Here is a 15,125-nt window from a genome sequence, read left to right as displayed (position 1 = left end):
GAAAACTGCTTCCTCCCCTTCTCGGTCTTCCATTTTGCCTGTTGAAGAGAGCTGAAGGCACACAGAAGTCAAACAGCAGACCGTTAGGAAAGTGATGTCACACGGGGCGTGGCACACACTTCGGAACTGGGAAAAACCCAACAAAAAAAAATCTGTTATTCCACACCAAGAGTCTGTTCAAGAGATGCTATGCACCATGCACATAACTTTGAATTGGTGAGCTTGAGAAGAGAAACGTTTCTCCTGAAGATCATTCTATCAAGCCATGTAGTTAAATTACAGTATCTACAATGCATTTAGAAACACTACCTCTGCTCAAAATTATTGATTATAATATATAAATCCACTGATGAACTTTTTTTAATAAAAAGGAAGAGCCGTGGTATTCTTGCATAGGTATGACAGTGGTAGTTCTCACTTCACAACATTAGTTTCCTTTTTGGATCAATAAAGTATTATCTTATCTTATCCATCTCCCCACAGGTACGTTTGAGGACACAGATATGATCCATGTTGAGGGCAATATCGACCCAGCGAGGGGCAACGAGGAACTGTGTCTGAAGGATTAGGAGGTGATTGGGCCAATCACAGACAAGCTGGGCGGCGACAGGAAGCTCAAAGCCGAATACGTGAGTGGATATCTCAGCGTGCCCCTCCCCCTGCCTCGTTCCCTCCTGCCTCCGCAAAGATGATACCCTTCCAGTCGGTCTGAAATGTAGAATGTATGTGTTATTTATTTTTTTTCCAATCCCCCCCCCCCTCCTCTTCCTGCTCCGCTGCAGCCCCCCTCCCTCTCTCTTTCTGAGATTGAAAGTGATAAGGGGTCAGGGTTTACTGCGGTAGAAATCATTAATAGAGAGTTACTTATTCAGCTGCTAACCCTGGGTCACGGTGCTGGGCTAATGAAAGTGCTTCCACAAGCTTCTATTCATCTGAAGTAATACTCAAATCATTGCACAGCTCTCTCTCTCTCTCTTTCTCTCTCGCTGTGAATTTAGTAATGCAAAACACTGACAGACCCACAATCCCACATCCTATTAATGGCATAAATGTTTGGATTGTGTTTTGACAGTGCAATCTGGGTTTTTAACAGTGAAACAGTGAGTATATCGTACCATTAGAGATGTGGCTGGATTTCTGCATCCGTTTTGTGGCTCAGTGTGAGAAGATGCCCTCTTACAATGACATCACTTACGCATCTCTGCACGTTGCGGCCCAAAGTGACCACATCTGTGGTTACATGTTTATTTATCCTTTTTGTCTTGGCTAAATTACCTCAAAATAGAACAAAATAATCCGTGGACAGGTTCCTGGACAGGATTCTAAAACAAAGTGAGGTAATGTAATTCTGTAACGCTAAGCCGTAACGTCAATTCAGATTTTTTATTAGCTGCAATCATGAAAACGGAAGGAAGGAAAGGAAAAAAAATAGCAAAGCCTCTGGATGTCGGCACGGTTTCTGACGTGTCAGTCTTGACCTGACCCCCCCCCCCCCCCCCAACCGCCATTACGGTCGAGGTAGGCTTCGTGGTTGCGGTTGAGTTGAGCGGCCTGGCCCTTCGGGCTGTGCAGTGCGGCCTGACGCATGCAGGCTCTGACCACTCATTAAACTAACGATCGGGGCCGCTTCACCTGCAGCACGGGCCTGTCCGGGTCCCCCTCTGCATAATCCCGCCCACCCCCCCACCCCCCCAGAGCGCCAGGCAGCCGAGGAGCTGCGGGCCAAGCAGGTGGCCGGTGACGCACATAATTGGTGACAATTTCAGGCAATGAATAAAAATGATCCACATTACTTGTCAAAGGTTGTATATGCCGTGCCAGGCGAAATCTATGGGAGGCCTTTTTAAGCTTTAAAGAATGGCTCTTAAGAAGGGCTGTGCAGAGATTGGGGCGATGGGGAGGGGTGGGGGGGGCATAATGAATTTCACGAGGACACAATTTTGGTGTTTGACACGTTCAACTGAGTTTCGTTTCAGCGGGAGTGAAAAGGGGTGGTTATGGAGAGCATCTTTCATGTTGATTAAAAGTCTGTTTATGTCATTGAGTGTGCGTGTGCGTGTGCGTGTGTGTGTGTGTGTGTGTGTGTATCTGCGTTTCCTCCTTTCCACTGTCTCTTGTGCGGTGAGATTCTCCACTGTTATGACATCAGGGTTCACTGCCGACGAGACAGCTGTTTGTGAGGAATGGAGCAGACTGACAGGGAATTGGCAGGACCCCCTCCCCAATACCAGCCAGCACTTTACAGCTTGTTGAGAGTGTCAGACACACCAATGTATAACCTCCGCATGGCTGTGAAATTCAGAACATTTCTGATCAGACATATTTTAGTGGTATCACGCCATTTTCACGTGTGCTGCATCGATTGAATCCATGACGCCTGTCAATATATTGTTTTAGTGGTATCCCCACATATTATTATCATTAGTTTTGTACTAAAGATTGAATGATCGCTGTTTAAATGTGTAAATAACTGTACTGATTATGTATTCCAGAGCTTGTGGGATGCGTTTGGCTTTTTATTTTACAGTGGTAGGTAAACGTGCGATACTGATTTTTGCAGCGTGTCATTCTCTGCAGGGTGAGTGCAGATGGCTATGGCCCGTTAAGAACAGCATGTTAATGAACAAAGACACTGATTTCGGGTCCCCCGTCCACTGGAAGGCGAGCAGACGCGCCCCTAACGCTGGCCCCTAAAAGCTTTACCCCCCCTCTGCAGCCGGCGAATGCGTTTGACCCCGCCGGTCCCCCGCTGGAGGAGAATCCCGCCAGCGCACACACGCGGCTCTCGCGCCAAGCACCGGCCCAGCCTGGCCCGGCAGCCGGCCGACGCGTGGGGGGCGGGGGGGGGAACCTGGAGAGGGTTCAGCCCCCAGTGTCACCCGCCGCTCGCCGTTTCCATTTCACAGACGATTAATCTTTGCGCGGAGACTTTCGGAGGGGACTCTTCCTGCGCCGGCCCTCCGCCGGCCGGCTGAAAGGGGCCTTTAGAATTCCTGCAGGGAGAGACGCGGCCGGCCGGGGGTCAGCCGCTGAACGCTGCTCCGCCACGTAATTGAGGCTCCAGTAGCCTATCTCCCCCCCCCCCCTTCCCCTTTTAAAAGGGTGGGGGTATGATTGAAAAATAGGGGGGTGGGGGGGGTGTGAGGGGAGGGATGAGGAGCTAGGAATAACACTGTTGTGGGGGGGGGGGGTTGGGGAACCAGGAGGACCACTTTTGTGGGGGGGGGCAGTAGTTTTAGGATTGGGGAGGGATAAGAGGTGCTAAGGGGTGGGGTGGTTGGGGGGGGGTGAAAAGGCAGGAGGAGCACTGTTGTGGGGAGGGCAGGGGGATCCTGTACGAAGCAGGAGGTGAAGTTGAAGGAAAGGAAGGTGGGATTCCGCTCCTCTCTGCCAGGGTCCCATCAACAGCATTGGGTGCGATTTCTTTATCACAAATTTTATAACTCCCGCCCTCCCCATTTCCCCGCCCGTTCCCACTTCCGGACCCTGTAATGGTGCAGGGATCTGGCCTGCGGTCTTAACGCACAACAGCTGAAATAACGAACACGGCAAACGTCACCGCTAAAGCTTAATATTTCTCGCCGGGATAATAGGGACTTAATTGCAACCTCGCTTGTGCATATTCAACATCTGATTCTGTGCTGCAGAGAGCAAGGGAGAGGCAGAGAGAGAGAGGGGTAAAGGGGAGCGCGAAGGTAAGAAAGCTGGCAGAGTTTGAGCGAACTTCCCCTCGTTAATCCGCTGCACTTCCCGCTGCCTGCAGTGCTTTCGCTGTTTTCGCTAAGACAGTCCCCGACGAGGCCGCGCTGTTTATGACGATCATTTAGAGTCATGTTCCCTGAAAGGCATTCGCCGCAGATTTGAAAGAAAGACAGAAGAAGGGGGGGTGGGGGGGGGGGGGTGTAGGAGAGGGCCCTTTGTGCTAGCTGTCCTTGTCAGAATCGTGCCTCTCCCATCTGAGAACGAGCACGCATTGTTCATTTTGGCATGAGGATGCCAGTGCGTTTAGGAAATAATTACCCAGCATCCTGCTGGGTTTACGTTCTTTTTTCATCTCCTCTAATGACTTCTTTTTTTCATTCCCTCTTTTTAATGCCGAACAGGACGTAATGTGCAAAAATCAAGAACCGGGTAGCGGATGAAAAGGAACATGTCCGTTACTGTCACGACTGGAACGACAAGGAGGTAGGGCTTTGATGTCACACTCAGATGTATTAATGCGCCTTATCAGGGCCATCTTTTCATCTGTGCTGAAAGTCAGACTACTGTTCTTTTTTTTTTTTTTTTACAAAGGTTCTGCTATGCAAATCATCACTCAAAGTGCATCTTGCCATTTTTTTCCACCCCCCCCCCTTCCATATTCACAATATTGCTTCTTAACAGACCGATGACATCTGTCCCGACTGATATGGATCTTAAAGGCTTTATAGATGCTCCCTGCGGTGCGAAGCACAGATCTTAATTTGATTTAGCCTTTCCTCTTCTCTTTCACCCCCTGAGTGGGCTTCAAAGGAGACTTTGGAAAGTTTGCCTCCTTTTTGACTTTTTTTTTTTTTTCTTTCTGAAAGGACCCCAACCCCTCCCCACCCCCACCCACACCTCCACCCAGACCCGACCCTGTTCTGTCTCTCTCTCCTCAGACTGAAGCGCTGAACAAACACTTGTTCTTGACCTCGGAAGCCGACGATCTACCCAGTCACCCTCTCGGAGGAAGACTGCATCCGAAGTAAGAACAAACGGTGAGCATGGTGCAACCAGATCGGTGCCGGCATCCCAAGCATCGGCACGGTTAAGCTGCGGAATCTGTGGTTATCGCATGTTCAAACCGCGGCTCGAATCGAGTTTGCGTGCGGGGCAGGGGCGGGGCCGGGGCGGGGCCGGGGGCAGTGCAGCGGTCGCCCCCGCCTGGCGTTTGACCGCGGTGCAGTGACCACGTGGCCGTTTAGCTCTCCCCTCTCTCCCTACCTCAGCCGCTACGCGGTGCAGAGAGGCCTGCTGACGCTGGTTTAATGAGCCCACAGACAAATCAAAGTTTGGTTCCATTCAGCGGGGACCTGCCTGGGGGCGGCACCCAACCTGCTTTGACACAAAAACAATGGCCGCCCCCCCGGTCCCTGCACTTCATTAAGCACTTAACAACACATGGTTTCGATTTTCCATTAAAAATTTCTCATTTCCATATGATATCAAAGCGAGAAAAAAAAGTCTCTAAACTGGGGGAAAAAAATAAACATTCATAGACCCGAAGCCAAAGCAATAATTAATCTCACATGTGCCAGGCCAATAAATCATAAGAAAGCTCTTTGAATGTCACGCTGCTCAGAATTGTCTTCCTCTAATGTTTAGTCTCTTCTGCATGTGAAGATCTTTCACTGTTCTCAGATGTTGTTTGCAGGGGTTGGGAAAAATGTTAATGAAAAAGTTTCAGTGTTCACTTGTAAATTTTGGTTGCTCAGATTCATAAAATCTTAAAGATGATATTTTCTTTTATCCCAAAAATGATTAACACACAGCATTTTAAAAAAGTATGTAAGGTTTGGTAAATGTCATGTCTAGAGCTAGCTAGTTTCCCTCCTCCTGGTTGGCCAACAGATTAGCATGTTGTTAGCATCATGGCTTTTGATTGGTTGGTTGATATTCGAAGAGTTACATCCCATGGAAACGTACTCACTAACATGTTTAATGAAGTGACCACGTAAATACCACATTTATTGAATGGATTTTCAACTCATCGAACATTCTGTTTTTGCCATTGCTGAAGCTGAAAGTGATCTGATTTGCTGTTCTGACAGCCCTGGAACCACCTGGAGGCACAGAGGAATACACAGCTGGGGACCTGTTCTGTAAATAGAGTATCTTTGACAGCCATGAACAGGAAGAGGTCCTTCCGGAGCCTCAGACAGTTTACGCAGTGTCTTCATTAATCAATTCTGAATCATTTATCAGCAGTGACACCAAGGCCTCGTTCACACCAGTGCACAGAGACGTGCTGTGCCTCCTGGGAGTTAACCCTGACTCAGTAACCCTTCCTGTGCTGGGAGGCACCTTTCACATGACCACTGACAGGAGTGTGGAGGCCTGACCTCCTCACCTGTCCGTCACACGAGGGAGGCGGGACCCGCTCATCACCCTCAGGCCACTCTCAGTCCACAGAGACCATTAGGGGTCGGACGCAGATTGTCCTTATGATTTTTTTTTTTTTTAATCGGTATTTCAGGCTTTAGGGGCGAGTGGTTCCCAGCCTCGTCGTTCTCGACCCCATGTTTTCCTGAGCCTGGCTCATCAGCGTTGAGTTTCGCCCAGCGTTATTCACCCGGCGCCGTTCCTTTAAAAATGCTCTTGTCACAGAAGTCTGACTCCCCGCTTGACAGCTGTAGGATGAACATTTCATCGGGGGCGCTCATAAATCAAGTGATTCACGTCTCGTAAAACGTCTGTCGTTAACAGGAAAGGGTGTTTTTTTTCCTCTCTCGTTGTTTTTTCGTTCCTACCTGAGCGAAACGTAATAAATCTCTGACTGTTTTAGTGCGCGTGCTGTCGCTCCTCCGAGTGTCCCGAGGGCTCCGTGTTGAACAATGCAGACATCAAAGCCGCATGTTTGACATGCGCTGAGTCACTTCCCTGGCCGGAGCAAGGCTCACACCTGTACGGAGATGATTACAGGTAGATCCGGCTGCCTCTAATTGTACTATAAATGCTGCTTTGGGGCCCTAATGGCAGGCAGTCTGTTGCCGTGACGCCAGGCTGCCATTTGAGCGTCGCCAGGCTCCTCGAGTTTTTTTTTTTTTTTTTTCCTTCTCTCCCCTAGACCGGTTGGGATGATGACACACTTTGAGACTATTCAAAGCAAAACAGCAAGACAAATTGCAATCTCAGCTTTTAATGTGAGAGGGGGGAAGAAAGAGAGATTAGCTCATTCTGGTCTTTTCATTGCTTTTATTTAGAGACGTTTACAGCGTCCCCCTGCCGGGTGGCATCAGCGCTGTATGCAGTCAGACGGGGAAGCACACTTTATGAACGCTTGTTTTCTTTCTGTACAGCAAATTTTCATACCGCAGTAGCTGGGCGCACGTACACACCTCACCCGGCATAACGTATTAACTGATCCAGGGAGCGTGCGTTCAAAGAGCAGCCGTGGCTGTTTTGTGAGAAGTGATTTGCGGTTTGCCTAACACGTACTATTTAACCTGTTTACCTAACTGGAGCTGGACAGCCTTTTGAAGTTTACAGGACAGAGACGTCAGTATTTGAAAATCGAACCCTAGGGAAATAGTTTAGCTGGAGCACCTCAAATAAATAGTCTGCAAGCCTGATGTTTAAGCACTTGGTACCTTCAGCCAGGCCATTCTGTGGGGTTTATATTTTCAGAGAGAGGAGATGTGTGTTTTAAAGAAGAAAACACTAATTTGTCTGGTTGTTTTTAGGTCTTTTTTTGCTTATGTCTAGGTGCATCTGCATTAAAAGTTGTGATTAAATATTGTCATGAGATGGCATGTGAAGTCCCCAGTTCTGCACCTCTCACTTTACCCGACCCTTTTTCACGGCTGGATTTCGGCTGGGACGCCTCAGGTAAGGCATCTTGTTCAAGGGAGTTTGAGCAGATTTACATTTATGTCTGAAGCTTCTGGTCTGCAGTCCAGTGCTCTGACCCCCTACACCACATACACCCTTACTTACCCTTACAGGAAATTAAACTGTATCAGTTAAGCAGGACACCAGCACACATGAGCTCACTTGAGCCTTCACTTTCTCTGCTGCATATGGTACATCACGTACCGTAACATAACCAAGTGTTTGTAAATCCATGCAGTGTATGTGTGCATACAAGCGTGCGTTCATGTGTGACTGTGTGTGTGCGCGTGCGCGTGCTTGTATGTGTGTTTATGTGTGTATGTATGTATGTTTGTGTGTGTGTGTGTGTATGTGTTTGCGCATGCGTGCGTTTGAAGCAGGGCGGAAGGCGACTCCCGGCGCTGGTCGGGATTTTAGTGTAATTTGTGAGCGTGAGATCAAAGCCCGGCCGGCTGAGTGATGTTCCCAAGGAGTCCTCACCGCAGAGACCCTTTCCTCTGTGCAGCGGGGGCCGCCCGCCGCTCCCCCCCCGTCCCCCCTCCCCTCTCTCCCCTCCAGCCAGCCATCAATCCACCCCGGCTCGTAAAGGCTGATTGAGGAAGTTTTTGTCATGTCTTTATGAATGGGAGGCATTGCGTGATAAGGAATGGCATGTGCCACGGCTGTGCCCCTGCCTCTGCCCGGCGGCTCCGTCCGGCGGCTCCGTCCGGTGGCTCCGTCCGGCTCCTCACGGGCTCTTGTTTGCGCTGCATAGCTGCTGTGTTACAGAGCTGCATTACTCCTCCCTTTGGAATGCTGGCCTGGGACGGGTGCTGCGTCACCTTCATCCCGTCGTCTGCGCGAACGCGTCACATAAGACACACATTAAAAAAAAAACCTCATCACACAGCAGTATGGTCCTCTGGGATTTGGTCGTTTTATTAGGGACATTTTTTTTACCCCTGCAACAGCCCAGTCTGTTTTGCAAAAAAAAAGTGTGAAACCGGGAAACATCAGTCTGTAGATTTGAAGTGCCAAGTGTATCATTGAAACTGTCCTTTCAGTTATTTGTGTATTTTTTTCCCCCAGTGATTTTTTTTAGCGCTTTAAAAGTCAGTTGGAGGCTCTTAAGTAGCTGTGTTGACCTTTAAGAAGGCAGGAAGAGAGAGCTCTTCTCAGTCTATCCTGGTAGGCCCGAGAGTGAGGCATAGCCTGTGGAGAGTGGAATGTGTGGCAGAGACAGTCACTAAAGCCAGATGATCACAGGGCCCTGTGCTTTTCTCTACACTGTGTATGTGTGTCTGTGTGTCTATGTGTTATTGTGCCTTTGTATGTGCATATGTGTGGGTGTGTGTGTGCACGCATGTGTGTTTGTCCTTAACTGTGCATGTCTGTACATATACTGTACATGTCTGCCTGTGTGTGTGTGTGTGTGTGTGTGCGTGCGTGCGTGCTTCCATGTGTGTGTTTGCCTATATATGTCTACACGTGTGTATGGGTGTAGGTGTGGATGTGTGTCTGCATGCATGTGTGTGCCTGTGTGTGTGTATGTGTCTGTGCATGCCTGTATGTGTTTGCGAACATAGTGTCCTCATACCTATAAGACACTCAACTACTTTTGCTCATGAGAAAAAGCCTACATAAAAAAAGTTCAGATGAAATTAGTACTTTGTACTTTAAGGCATTCTGATCCCTGGTGGGTGTGGGTGCCTTCAGGTGTGCCTACATTTATTAGCGTATGCGTATATGTACAACAGTGTGTGGGGCATTCTCTCTGTGTTATGGGTCAGGCAGGGAAGGGGAGCGTCAGGTGTTTCTTTTCCCACTTTGGCCTGTAGGTGGTGCTGTGACGGTAAGAGAGGGCACCCATCTGGTAAGTTTCCTCCAGGGTGTCCCTGCGTTCGGGGAAGCAGGGTCTCCCTGTCGGATGAGGAGGAGGAGGACCGTTTCAGCCAAAAAGACCCCTGTTGAAGGCTCTGTTACTGGCTGGCTGTCTTGGTAAGAGCCAGTGGGAATACAGTCACACCCCATCGTTCTGTGAATCTGTGCTATTTCTCCCCTGACTGTCGGCTTTGCTTCAGTGCTAAGATTCCATGACTGCTGGTATTGTACAAGCATCCTGTACTAGAACTGTATGGCAGTGCATGTGCAGGTAGCAGAGAGAAGAGACCACTTTTCCTCTGTGCGGAGAGCGTTTTTAGGATTAGGGTTTGGGTTTGGGGGTTAGAGTTTTGTGTTGAAGGGCTTGGAAGTTAGGGTGATGGTGAGGGCCCTTACCCTCTTCCTTAAGTCACCATCCCTGAGGGTTTAATAGAAACTTGTGCGCAGAAACTGACATTATGAGCTGTCATAATGTCAGATTATGTCATAATGTCATAATGTCAGATTTACGACGCAGGGAGATTTACGACGGTGCGCATCTGAAGGCAGGCGGCTGACACTGGGGTCCGCGCAGTGAGCCTGTCTCCTCGCTGTGGGTCCTGGGGGGGGGGGGGGGGGGGGGGTGGAAGATGCTGTCCTGCGGTGCTGTCTGTGGGACCTTGCAGCAGAGCTCTCAGCTGCGTCTGTAATGAGCGTGAGATCCTGGAGCAGTTGCGCAGGAAAGCACTAACACATGGCGCTAATGAAGTCCTTGCGCAGCTGGCCGGCTGTTTGCTCGGGTACCTGCAGCACGTGTTTAATTTCCCCCGGTTTAGGGGACGACATGGATGTCCTGTTTACACCCTGGCAGCAGCTTTTCTCCTCTCTTCTTATCAGTAATGAGATCCTAACTCTCCATGTCACGGCCTGTCTCCAGAGAGGGGGACAAGGCACAGATTCAGTCGTTCTCTGGTGACCCTTCAGGGGACACAGTCACAACCCCCCCCCCCCCCCCCCAAAAAAAAAAAAAAAAAAAGATAACAACACTCACAGCTAGCATAGAGAGCATTGCGCTGCACATTAGGTATTAGTCAGGCTGAATTTGTTGGTCACAGCTGTATCGTCGGTTTGGAAATTCTAAAGCTCCAATTCAGGGCCGTTCTGTCTGCCACTCAAATTAAATAATGGCCGACACCCAAATCGTAAAAATGAACAGTCACGGTGCTTTAATTGCAGCCCTGAATTCAGTAAGTTTTGCCTTTCTGTCTCTCACCCCCCCCCCCCCCCCCCCCCATCGCTGTTGTTTTGGTAACCCTGCCACAAAACTGGAAGCAAATAGTTTCGGTAGTTTACGGTACATGCCAAGAATAAAATCTAAATGGGAAAGGGAGTAAGGTGAGTGAATGTTTGTAAATTTCAAACCTATCACTCATAGTGCTTTTTTTTGTTTTGTGTGTTTTAATAGTTGCATAGAGCAATTTGTGAATGTTCTTGTAGGTTTATATTTTTTGATTGTCCAGTAGATCAGTGTTTTCATTAGCTCCTTGTTACATGCGCCCATGTTAGATTTAACCCATTCTTGTGTGTGTTTATATTAAACTCAACTCATCCTTACGTGTGTTTATATCAGATTTAACGTATTTTTGCATTTGCTTATATTAGATTTAAGTCATTAGTACATGTGTTTGTAACAGATTTACGCTGTGTTCTTCCTGCTGAGGAACAGACGCCGATAAGCCAGTGTTTCGAGTTCTCCTGAACTCGACTGCAGTCCTTTGAAAGGGTCCACAGGCACATCTTAGACTCCCTGCAAGAAGAAAGCTGGACTGTCTTGGGGGATTAAAAAAAAACCCATCTGTCGTTACTATTCAAGGCCAGCGCTTCGTTTTGATATGGAGAGTATAGGGAGCTACGCGCGTTTGAAAAAAGGCCAGTTAATGATATATTTTGATAGTTACGGGCCGAGACAAGTTGCGTTATTTATCATCTCTGAGATAAGGTTATAACAAAATGCACGTGTCACAGTGAGTGTCCTGCTGCACTGGGCTTTAATGAGCTAAATAAATGAATTTAGTGTTGCCACATACGGCTCCTGAAAGCTTGTTATCAGAGTGATTGTTCAACTGTTATGAATGGGGAAAGGGATGCGGGAGAAGGGGGTCTGATTGGCTGATGTTACATATGTCCTTGATTACCTTTCCTCTGCTTTTATTCTAATAAGTGACATTCTTTGTACTCCCTCGGACGGCTAGACAGCCTGACACAAGATGAGAATAAATATTGCATGTGGTACACATTAAGCTGTCACCCAGGACAGTCCTTAAGAAGGGGGGGAGAGAATTTCACCAGGAATTCTGCAGCGCTACACTTTGCCTGCTCTTGTCACAATTGTCAAATCTTGACAACTTTTTTTTTTTTTTCCCCTCCTGCTCCCCCTCCTGTCCCCCCGTCCCCCCACCTCCCAGTCCCCCCATACCCCCACCTTCGTTCCTTGCAGTCAGTGGCGGTAAATGACAATGCTGCTGCCTGGCGTGCGGCGTTGCTCGGCGATACATGCTCCGGGGGGGGTCATGCTTTTCATCTGCAGTTAATTTTCTCCGAACTGCAGCAAGCCGCGCCGCGAGCCGCTAGCCGCGATAACGCTCCATTAGGCCCGAAGGCCCGGTTTCGGCACCAGAGGGTCTCGTGTCGGTGGAAAAGAAATTTTCACTGTGTGTCCTCACAGGACTCGCTGTTTCTCTGAGGGGCATCGTCTGCTTACAATACACCCTTATCCAGCTTACATTACGTTACATTATTGTCATTTAGCAGACGCTCTTATCCAGAGCAACTTACATACAATATGTTATTAGTTTTTATCTAATTATACTTCTGGAGATTTACTGAGGCAATTCTGGGTTAAGTACCTTGTCTAAGTGTACAGCAGCAGTGCCCTAGCAGGGAATCGAACCAGCAACCTTTCGGTTATGAGCCTCCTTACCCGCTATGCTGCACTGCCGCCCCATACATAACCCTCATGTCAGTGGTATCAGTTATGTTTCACAGTATACAGTTAGATAAATACTTAAGCGGTTTTGGTTAAGTACCTTGCTCAAAGGCGCAACAGCAGTGCCCCAACCTTGGAATCGAGCCGGCAGCCTCTGGGTTACGAGCCCTGCTCCTTACCATTACGCTGCGCTGCTGCCGCCACGATTGAAACGCAGTGGGAGTCCCTGCTGTGTCGAGGATGAAAGGCGTCATTTCGGCTGCCTCTCCGGGGCCCTGTCTGAGGGCCCCCTCCGTCAGGCTCCAGAGAGCAGCGCGGGGCGGCGTGGCGTGGTGGACGCGGGGAGCAGAGAGCAATCTGCCCGTAACCGCAGCGGCTACACTGATGGCCTCGCAAGAATGCACCGCTGCGAGGATAAAAAGACCCCAGCCGGGAGCCTGACTTTGCAGCCTCAAATCGCATCATGAGCTCATATGCCCCTTTCTTCTGCCTGCTGATTGGCTCTGTGCGTTTGTGTGTGTGTGTGCGCACGTGTGTGTGTGTGTGTGTGTGTGTGTGCGCGCGTGCGTGTGCGTGTATGTGTGTTGGGGGTGGGGGGGTCACAATGGAGTGGGCTTTAGAACACAGTGGGAACTCTAAAGGAGGTAAGAATGAGAGAAAGCACTCTTAGGTCACTGTCTGGCGTGCCGGGTGCATGTGAGAGAGCGCGTGTGTGTGTGTGTGTGTGTGTGCGCGCGCGTGCGGCTGTGTGCCGGGCCGGCCGTGAGCGGCGCAGCTAACGCTCGGCTGATTGGCCATCTCTCCTCTCGGAGACGGAGTCGGAGAGAAAACCCCCTTTCTCTCTGGGACTGTAGTTTCAGTGGCTCTGAGAGGATTACTCCTCAGGTTTGCCAGCAGTCAATTGCATTTGAAAGGGTAGGTTTCGGAGCCCGGGGCCCAGAGCTCCTCCGTCAGCTGCTTTTATGGGCTTACCTGTCGTAACGGGGATAATAAAGCTGTTCACGCGGTCGCAGGTGCAGGTGAGACGCCGGAGTAAAGACAGCAGGACGGGCGCGGGTCGCTGGCTCAGGTAGCTGCACCTGTTCCGCGGGCACGCCGTTGAGTCCCCCCTCCGCAGTCATTACAGCGGATCAAAGCGTTCTCGCGGCTCAGGGCCCCTGCAAGCGTGCAGAAATTCAGGAATTATTCCTCTCTCCAAGGTTCTCACAAGTAAAGAGACAGAGCGCACTGGGTTAGGAGGGCTGAATTATGAATTATGCCTCCTGTGTTTCACTATATCAGATATATATTAGGCTGTCTTTGGCCATATGGAGAATTAACGCTAGCTCTGCTTGTATACTTTGTTCTTTTTTTTTTTTTTTTTTTAAAGTGAATTGCGGAATAAACAGCTGAAGACCTGAGAAGGAAACCAGCTTATTTGCACATAGGCTGGAGCAAAATTGTCCATCTAGTCCGAAATACGCAATGCCCAGTTGGCTAAGTATAGCGGGTTTAATATGTTTCTATTGTTCACTTTCTCCTTTTTAAATGTTAGGTGATAAAGAGTAAGAGTTACATTTGAAGGATTGTGAAATGCTTATGTGTTTTCTATTGGGACGTGCAGGAAAAAAACAGCAAACACTACCCGCTCCCCAGTCTGTATGGAGCTTTTTAAGCGAGTGAGTGATTAGCAGAAATAATGTCCTTGTCAGCCTTAATCACATTAAAACGTGGTTAACATTTAATTTTTTCCACTTAATATGCAAAAATTTCCACTAGATTTGCAGCGAAGGCCATTGAAATTCCATTATGAGAAGAATAAAAATTTCAGGCATCATTTGTTCAGAGAAGACTGAGGTCTGTGCGGGAAAGTGCTGAATCTTTCTATTAGCAGAGCCGTGAGTGATTGTGCACGTCCCTGCTGCTCTTAGCCGCTAATAGCTCAGCAGTGCGGTTCTCTGCATCTCCCTGTTTCAGTCTCTGATTTGAGCATATGTGACGGGTGCCATTTTGCTTTCCGTCCACAGAGCGTCATTTGAATCAGAATAAAAATGTCTCTGATGCAGTTGAGTTGTCGCATGTATAGTCTCGTTTTAAGCTTTTTTTTTTTTTCCTTTTTGCAAGCTCTTCTTTGGAATGGGCAGTTGGATGTTAGGCTTGTCTCACTGCGAGGAGCCCTGCCCTCACACAGAAGCGCTCTGGCGGGATGAACGCAATCCTCCGCTACACTCACACGCAGCCAGCAGCTGTTGTTAGTACTAAAAGTCACATGGCACAGTACAGTGGAGTTGTACAGTGGAGGATAGGTGCTACCATTATCAGCCAAGCTCGGAGGCACCTGACGAATCGCAGGGAGCCCAAGAGCGGCGACATAAGCGACCCCTGCTCACATACCTACGCTGGTCCTTAGCAGAATGAAGCCAATTTGTTCCACCGCTGTGGGCTCCCTGGCTGGGAGTGAGCCAGGGCCATAGGGCTCAGCTTGCACTCAAAGCGAGTGCTTTAACCATTGAGCCACCTGGGAGCCTAGTGTAGACACTGTCTCGATATTTAGCAGACGTTCTTACCCAGAGTCACTTCTAAATAACTGTATCACTATGCTAAGAATAGTTATCAAGAAGTATTACAAGAAGTCAGTAAGATACTAAACTAGACCAATACTCCACTTGGTGTCCATGGGAAATGTGCATTTTGCACTCAGGGGCTTCATTGGTTTTGGTTTTAGCTTCATTTTTCACTCATTGCCCAG

At 48.9% G+C, this 15,125-nt stretch overlaps 1 pseudogene; it reads left to right on the top strand.

Annotated features, from left to right (window-relative positions):
• The window catches only part of LOC118788742, a 51,676-nt pseudogene that overhangs the window by 25,693 nt on the left and 10,858 nt on the right, over positions 1 to 15,125 (top strand).

This window comes from Megalops cyprinoides, chromosome 14 (assembly GCF_013368585.1).
Source record: "Megalops cyprinoides isolate fMegCyp1 chromosome 14, fMegCyp1.pri, whole genome shotgun sequence".
Classification (NCBI taxonomy): Eukaryota; Metazoa; Chordata; class Actinopteri; order Elopiformes; family Megalopidae; genus Megalops; species Megalops cyprinoides.
The sequence above is the reverse complement of the archived record's forward strand: the minus strand, read 5'-3'. Positions and strand labels throughout refer to the sequence as shown.